This window comes from Canis lupus, chromosome 12 (assembly GCF_003254725.2).
Source record: "Canis lupus dingo isolate Sandy chromosome 12, ASM325472v2, whole genome shotgun sequence".
Classification (NCBI taxonomy): Eukaryota; Metazoa; Chordata; class Mammalia; order Carnivora; family Canidae; genus Canis; species Canis lupus.
The window spans coordinates 47713229-47722437 of record NC_064254.1 but is presented as its reverse complement, the minus strand read 5'-3'; the positions used below and the strand labels follow the sequence as shown (position 1 = coordinate 47722437).

General features: G+C 37.7%; 1 protein-coding gene across 1 annotated transcript in view; it reads left to right on the top strand.

Annotated features, from left to right (window-relative positions):
* Positions 1–9209, top strand: part of CNR1 (cannabinoid receptor 1) — a 52862-nt gene that overhangs the window by 23956 nt on the left and 19697 nt on the right. The window lies entirely within an intron of this gene.

Sequence of the window (9209 nt, the reverse complement as noted above, 5' to 3'; positions counted from 1 at the left end):
ATGAAATTGGAATTTAGCAGATTTAGCAAAATATATAAATCTGTGGAATTTATAAACACAAATTCTAAACCATGTGAGAGAGATACTTTTCAACATAACTTATAAAAATATAATTTTATTTGAACAGGAAGAAAAATAGTTTGAAAATTTTATGAAGTAAAAAAAAGCATTATATGAAGTTTACACATTCTTATTATCTGAAAGTATGTTATCAGTTAATTTTGAAAGAAAGTAAAAATTTTCAAATGGTAAATTAGCAAATATTTGAAAATAGATTCTTTTTATTATTTTAATGACAAAATAAAAATTTAGCATTCTGCCTATTTCAGGAAACACTGTGGTTAACTGCATAATCTGAATGCTTCTAACAGAAAAGCAAATGACATGTGTTCTTAGTTCTTAAATTTTACATTGGGACTTGATGGGAAAAAGATACAAACTTAAAACTGATCCCCCATCAATAATTCGTGTTGCCATTGATAGTGAAATATACATTCAGAATGATGTAGAAACAGAAAACCAAGTGAGGTATGCAAGAGTCTCCATAGTGTCCCCCATAGATGATTCCAGATGGAAAAAAAAATCCACCCTTACTTCTAGAATATTCTATGAGAAGGGTTTCTTCTGGATTGAAGGTGATACATGTGAAGTTTTGGGCTCCATACTGGAACACAGAAAGTGAAGAATACACATTATCATTGTTCAACTTCCTGTGCCTGAATGCTAGTGAGAGAAATTTGGAGTGTATGTATCTGATTAGGAGGTGATGAAATGTGAAGAATGGGTTAGTTTCTACACATCTAAAAGTATAGGTCATTGGGCTACTGTTCTTCAGAAGTTTCTGGTAATGTAAAGGAATGAATATATAGGATTATAGGAGACATAGCTCCCTGTGACATATCCAGAGGAAAAGAGAATGACAGGAAGGAATGAAATGAGGTAAGGAATTAATTAAAATAATAGAGCTGTAGACTTGAATTAACAGAAAAAATGAGATTCTGGGACTCCCCAGTATTGACTGCCGCAGCTTATTCATTGCTTTAGACATGGGTGTTCAAATAATTGTAGGCAAATGAATAACTTTTCTCTTACTGTTAAGAAACAGATGACTTATGCAGCACTTCAGTTGTTTAAGAATAATGATATTAGAAGGGTGCTTGGGTAGCACAGTCAGTTAAGTATTTGACTATTAGTTTCCACTCTGTTCGTGATCTCAGGGTTGTGAGATTGAGTCTCATGTCGGGCTCTGCACTAGGCATGGAGCCTGCTTGGGTTCTCTCTCTCTCTCTCTCTCTTTCTCAAAAACAAAAACCCAAAAATATATTAGAATTCCTAACATCCTTAGGTAAGCCTTATTCATTTGAAAATGTTCAAATACTCCTTATCCAGTATACCCACATTTTGACCAACATCAGAATCATAGCAAGTCTCAAAGATACCCAGCTTTGGCTGACAGAGGCAGCTTTTGTGCTAGAAAGAACACTTAGGAAATTATTTAGACCCAGAATGTAGTTCTGTATTAGTCACTGTCTACTTGTTTGGCCTTGGACAAGCTACCACCTCTGATCTGGTTTTCTCATCAGTAAAAAATGCCAGCTCTGAAAATACCAGTAGGATCAGACAATATCAGATGTTTTGAAGAGCTATGAAAACTGTGAAGGGCTATACTAATGTAATTCATTTTATCTTAGTTATTTCGTTAATGTCTACATAAGTCCTTTAACTAATAATCAGGAATAAAGAAGCTACATTGTGCCAGAACTTTACATTGGCACTTTATATATATATAATTTAGTCCTCAAGTAACTCTATGATGTATATGTTGTTAGCCTTATAACATAGGTGAGTCAAAAGCTGAGTGAGGTAAACACTACATAACTAAGGTTAGAACCCAGGTCTTCCTTGATTCCAAGACCCATAGTATTTTTATGAAACCACAGTGACTCCAGTCATTCATTCATTATTCATTTAAAGCCATATAGTCCACAACTATTTATTGCAAGCTTCCCATATTCTAGGAAATGCAAGTTGAAGAACATCACCATTACTTAACCAGAATGCCTAGTAAAAATAATGCCCAAAGTTCTATTGTTTTGCAGTACATCTTCATACATGTAGTACATGGAGGTCAAGTATCTTGTTCAAATTCACATCAGTAGTTAGTAGTAAGTTGAATCTCTAGAGCTCAAACCCAGATCCTTTGTTTCTAAACTCTGGATCTTTCCATCTCACCACATTGCAAGGGAGCATGGGATGTGATGAGGTGTGTGGCTCTAACTATACTTGTGTTTTCCTTCCTTCATCTCCAGATGGTAGCAATTCAAGAACTTGATCAAATCTCTTCTGGATGTCAAAATAAATTAAATTTGTGTTCTTTATTACTTGCCTAGTAAGATTCATTACTCACTTTGGGTAACTGAAACAGTGGTTGAGGGGAAGTTTGATTTATTTTATCCCCAGACCTGTGTGCTACAAATACATTCCTCATCTTACCTACAATAGTGGATTTAGCAATTTGGTCACTTCCTATAGTTTTCATTTTAATTCTTTTAATTTAAAAAACTTGCTTTATTTTTAACTTGTACATAAAACAAGGCACCTAGGAAATAATGCTCTATCAGTCAATAAAATGTGACTTGTTAAAATTGTAAGATGCAAGTTAGCAGATATTTACTGAGAACCTACCTTGTGCTTGGCACCAAAAATAATGGTTAGCATGTATTCCATTTATTAGGAGATGCATCATCTCATTTAAACCTCTTAACTGGCCCGTGACACATTATGATTTCCATTTGACAGACAGTAGCTTGCACAAGGTCACATAACTAGTAAGTGGTAGAGTTCAGATTTTCTCTTAGGTACTACATTACTGAGTTGATAGCTACAAGCCAATTTCCATTTAGCAAACTGTACTGTGCATTTATTCTGTTCAATTCAAGCAACAATTATTGAGTATCTACCATGATAAGTCATCAAATTACTTAACATCTAATGAAAGAAGATGAACACTTAAACAGGTCATCTTAATACAATGCAATCAATGCTAAAATAGAGGAGGCTATGGAAAACCAGAAAGAGCACAAGTAACTGACTTAGAAATATTGAATATTGAAGCTGAGTATTGAAGACCAAGTAGGAGCTATTCAGAAAAAGAGAAAGGGAAGATAAATAATGCTACGGAGAAAATGGAGATAAAGAATGTTATAGGGAAAGAAATAATGGTGGGGTAGGGAAGGCAGGTGAGAGATTTAAGAGAGCATATGTCCAGAGAATGACACGTAGTCTCGTGTGGCTGGGACATGGTCCCCATAGGAGAGTGATGAGGATGAGGGCCAGGGGCCAGATCATCAAGGGCCATAGATACTAAAGGGACTTATTTTTCCCAATGTACTTCACTGTGATTTATAGAGGCCTGTGCAGATTTATACTATTAGGCAAAAAAGGTCAAAGTTTAAGAAGGCTTTTCCCTAATTCTTCTTATTCAAAGAGATTTTTACAAAGCATTTTATACATATGTAAGAGTATCGCTTCCTGCTTAGCCCAGTAGAGCACCCAGGGGTGGGGGTGGGGGTGGGGGCTCCATAACCTGTTTCCTAATTAGCTGGCCACATATTGTCCTTCCTGATGACATTACTGTCACTGCTAGAAAGAGCATTATTCACTAGGAACTGAGGGACATCAATTAGCTCCCGAAACAGAGCAGTCATCAGTCACAAAGTGTTCCTGGTCATTATTCACCTGGGCTGGGGCAAACCCTCTGATCTCAGGATGACAGAGACAGTATTGAACACCAGCCCTTGAGGCCTCCAGCCCTCTGCCCTCCTGCCCCCTTTGTAAATAAGATTATTGCTGCTGCTTCTGCCTAGTTGCCCAAAGAGATACAGAAATCCTTCAGGGAACAAATAGATAAGAGGGAGAATCCTTTAAAACCATCGAAAGCAACCCAACCCTACACCTGACCCAAGTGTAATTATCTCATTCGTATTGAATAACACAGATACTTTTCAATTAGGAGTTTGAGTTTATAAAGGGAAGGAAAAAACTAAAAACAGTTTTTGAGTTATTCTGTGGGGAGGGGAGCAAAGCTTTAAACTATTTTGGCATCAATTCTTTCCCAAATTAATTGCTAATTTAATTTACAGTTTTTGTAAAGATTTTACCACACATATATTCACAACATCTACACAAAGAAATTTTGTGTCTTTTTAAGGGAGGTGAGGGGGCTTGCTATGCTTTTTCTTTTTCTTTATAATATTTCTGGTGTGTGTCTCATTCAAATCTCTGATTATTCTAGAAAGGAATTATTTTTATTCTAGAGACCATTTAGCCCTTCAATTTAGCCTCTGATTGCTTGTCTTGTTAAATCTCCATCTTTCTAACCTGGGTGGCTATGAGCAATTTGTCTTACTTGGTCATCCAATGCAAATATTTTCAAGTATTTGAAATTGAGTGATTGAGGAATCAGAGAAAAGCCTTACAGAATGTCCTTTGTTTCCTAACAGAAGGAAAACCCCTATGAATTTTAGCACTATTTACTGAAATTAGATAAATCCAAATATCTCTTTGAATGACCCAGAATATGTCACACCTGCTGCAAAAATGCCACCATCTCCTGAAAAGAGCCTCCAGGAAGAGATGAGCAAGATGGGACATGTGACTGTTACAGCAAATATGGATCAATGTATATCTTGGTACAAGTTGCCCTTCTGTGGCCCCTCATGAAAATTTGCTTCCCAAAAGCCCCAGTTCCAAGCCTGATTGGTTGAGGTCCCTAGCTCTCATGGCCATTGTGATGCCCAAGTGGAAGAGGAATAGCAGAATTCACATATGGGAGGAGGACTGTTGGACAGCGCTTTCTTTAGCAGCAATTCTGATAAGTCCCAAAGCATGAGAGCTCTTTGTTCTAATCACATTATGTCCAAGCAAAGGGAAATAGGAAAAGAAATATTGATTCTGGGAAACTGATTATGAAATTAAATTTTTTAACAAGGTGGCCTCAGGAGATGCTTGCAGTAGAACAGAAAATTCTTGAGGCTTAGTGAGCATGCTAACAGACTACCTTGGTAGTTTAAAGCTAGAAACAAATAATGCTATGGTTAAAATGCAGTACCTACCAATGGAATCAACTTCTATGGCTCTCCTCTTCTAAAAGGCACACATCTAGCCTTCTTAAAGGTGAAGAAGAATGAGGTCTATTTCTAAGGGGATTAGGCAGATAACCAATATATGATTTCTCTTCTTTGGTGGAAGCATGAAAATGAATGCCAAAGTCAGGGAACAGTCATGAACCAAGGGCCTTGGCAAGGCTTCATGCCCTTCTTCTTACTGCTATCATCTCTGACAGTAAATACTATAAACAGTCTAAAAAGGAAATTCCTGCCTTTGTGTCCAGGGCTAGAATATTCAGAGTACACCTAATGGATGTTAGGCACTGAGCCAAGAGAAACTAACACTGTAGGCAAAAATCAGCTTTACTATACTTAAACACTTACAATTTTTTTGGCTTATTTTTCACGGCACTATATGTTTGTGCTGGAACTATGAAGCCGTCTGCACAAATGGCAGCAACGACAGAGACAGAGCAATCATCTGGAAAATGGGAACTAAAAACACTAGCTTTTGTCTAGGGATAGAAGAGCAGAAATGAGGTATAAGCCACAGAAAAGAGTAAGAAATTTAGAAATGAAAATGAACTTACTCCAACTTGTTGGATCTAAATGAAAATTCTGTAAGAAACTGATTAAAGTGTTTGCAAAGATATTAGGTTTAGAAACTTAAAAACAAATATACCCAAATATACATAAACACAATAACCAATAGATTTAACGTTGCATAAAGCAGAAGCTTCTAAAGCTTGCTGTATGAACTGGCCCATTTGCTCTCTCCTATATACACAGAATGATTGTTCAAGAAGTGTAGGAATCTAATCAGGTGTGGCTGATTAAAAACCTATATCCAATTTACAATAAGCACTTCTCAGCTTGAGAATGAGTCTGTTCATCTACCGGGTAGTCAATGAAAGCATCTTGGCAGACTTAGCTACACAGGTGTTTTAAGACCACTTGATATATTCAAATTCAAATTCAAATTCATAAAAAAGATGAGTGGAAAGGGAATTGTATTTCCTCACAAAAATAATTTGCACCTGTGAAAGATCTCGGAGCAGGGTGTGCCTTGAGTTGTCAATTCCTCTGGTGGATTTAAAACATAACTAAATGTTCATAAATCTATTTATAAGAACTTTTCAGACATAGCTCTATTGTTCAGAGTGAGATGTTCCTACAGTTTAACACTTTTCCACTCAGCCTACCTTCTAATTCCACACAAGCACTTGCATCCTTCTGTATTCGGTAACCCGCAATTGTTTGCCATGGATAGATTGATGAGCTGAACATGCTCGGTTCTTCAGGGCAGAAGACCCCTACACAAATTTGAAATTGTGTTAGGATATAGGCAAGCCCCAGGTCTTCCCAGTAATGGTGAGTGGAATAAAGTGAGTAATGAAATCCATAAATAATCCCCAGATGGCCAAATCCTTGATGGCCAAATATGAAAAATTCTGTAAAGATGTTACCACCAATGCTAACAAGTGGGAGAGGGGGCCTATTAAAGGCTGATGCCTTCTCTCACTGACCTCGGTCTCCTGACAGAAATAGCAGGCAAATAGTCAGAGAGCACCAGGCCTGGGAGCAGAGATACTGGGCAGATTGCCTAATTAGCTTCTAAATAACAAGGAAAAGACCATAAACAAGGCAGAAGCAAGCCAGAGGGGATTTTGCTTCCATTTAGCAATGAATTTGTCCATGTCCACTGGATGCCAAGAAGACTAAGCATCTCGGCCTACCATGTGGTACCTCGGACCCTCTCCCACGGCTCTCCAGAATGGTCCTGGCCATCAGGCTGCCTCCCCACACAGCGGCTCCCTAAAGCTGCAGAGACTCAGCGAGGCTGCATTCTGCAGAGGAAGGGATGCAGGGTCTGGTTCAAGGCCTGACATAACAGCTGAGCACACCCTTGGCTGAACTTCCCCACCCCATGCGAGGCCCCAGCAGTCTTTCTCCTAGCTGCTTGCAGGGTCGATGCGCTAGAATTGTGATTAAGTGATACCGGTGCTGTGACATCTTAAGTCTGTGAAGTGCTGTATTCATGGAAGGTTTTATGGGGGGTCGGGGTTAGGAAATGAGCTAACCATGCAAGTAATCTCAGAGCAGCCTCTTTCCAGGAGCATCCAGTAGGCCTAATCCCTTTGTTCTGTTCCACCTCCCCTACCTAGCTCCAAGAGCATTGACAGCCTGAAGGGGAGTGTGGTGTTTGCAGCCAACACTGAACAGAAGAGAGGCAAACCTCTGCTATCTAGCTGCATTGCTGGGAGAATTCTTTTTAAAATATGATTCTGTCTTCTATGATCAAATTCAGTGCTGCCTAACTCTCCCTAGAGCCTTCTGGGTGACTCAGTAGCAGTTCATCTGTGCACAGAATTCATATATAAAGTCAAACTCTTTGCTATAGATATTATTTTTTTCCAGAGATCATATATATGCAAAAAATTGAAGGCACTGAAAATAAAAAAAAAATATAGATGATTCTCAGTAGATTTAGAGGCATACTTGAAACTTCTCCATGTAACTGATACTAGTATTTATTTCAGTACCAATTTTAGATCTAATTTTGGGAATTCATTTTGGGAATATATATTGAAAAACTTGTACATTTGACTTTCAAAAACAGGATTGTACCATGATTCCCAGCTCTCAAATATCACATTCTGATTGCTTATTGCTACATTGTTCTTAACTTTCTAGCCAAGCTAAAACGCTATGCAAAGACTAAATTGTTTTACTCTGTTCCTTAATGATAGTTGTCATGAACCAACCAGAATTTGATTATTAGTTGATTTATATGTTATTCATTCAACAAACACTTGTGCAAATCTATTGCCTATGCTGGGAAAATAACTCAAAGCCCTTAGGAGGCTATATGGTTCTGTGATAATTTATAGTACATAAGTAATCCTTTGCAGTCACGGATCTATGATTCCTTGATTTAGAATATCTATTGAGGTTTTGTCAACATTCACTTCTCCCTCCTTAATGACTATTTTTACCAAGCCCTCTGAGATATGAAGTCACTTGTAAAGGTGTTAGGATAGAGAAGTATAAGCGACACAAGACTTCCTGCTAAGAAACAGTATCGATTCTGTGCATTTCACACTGTACTGGCACCAAATACAGTGCCAGGCACTGGTTTGCAAGGCAGGGAATGGTGGAGGATGCTAACCCCATAGTTGGGGGCAACAAGCAGTTGCTAGGGGAAGAGAAGCTGTGGTTGTTTTCAATTAGAAATGAGTTCAGATTAATAAGATCCTTTATTAGATTGCAAATGTCTTCATGTTGCATTGAATTTATCAGTCATTTATACCTTAGTGTAAATGTTTTAAATACTAGCTTCAATTGTGTGTATCTTTTAAAGAAGCACTTTTACTTCACTCACTATATATTGCACACTATTCCAGAAGTTTCCTAAATCAGTTTTAGACAACCTCTTACATAATAAGAGCATCTTTCTTCAATACTCAGAACAGTTCTTCAAGAACTTAAAAAAGTCACCTCATGCATAAAAAACAATATTTGTATATTAATTACACTAGAGTCAATTGTTAAAGCAGCTCATGTCTGGAAAACTACTGCCCTAAGACCCTACCCAGATACTCTAAGGACTGAGGAATGAAACAATGATTCAACACGCCTGTAACCTATTTCTGGCACATTGGCTGGAAATGTCTGACTTAAGATATCTGAGATTTAATTTGGTAATTATATAGGATGGGAAATTTTAGAACATAAAGTGTTTGGATGGAGTTGAAAGGCTTTGAAGGCTACCAAAAGGGTAGCAAGAAGTCTTCGATTCTTTTAATCTGTCTGAACATGAAATGAGAGGGCTTTTCTATATCAATTGTTATGATGTCACTAGTCAGATTTAAAAGCCATATGGTTCCAGTACTAAAGGAGGAGAGCCTATAATCTATGATACTATATAAAGCCTAAGCTTTAAATAATATATGTCTACTATGTAGATCCTGATCTATTGTCAACTTCCCCTTCAGATCAGACATCTGTTCTTCTGGTAATTCTCCTGGGAATGTCTTGATCTCATTTGTGGAAAGGCCAAGAGGCTGCTTGCACCACCTCCATCTAATGCCTTTTAAGCTT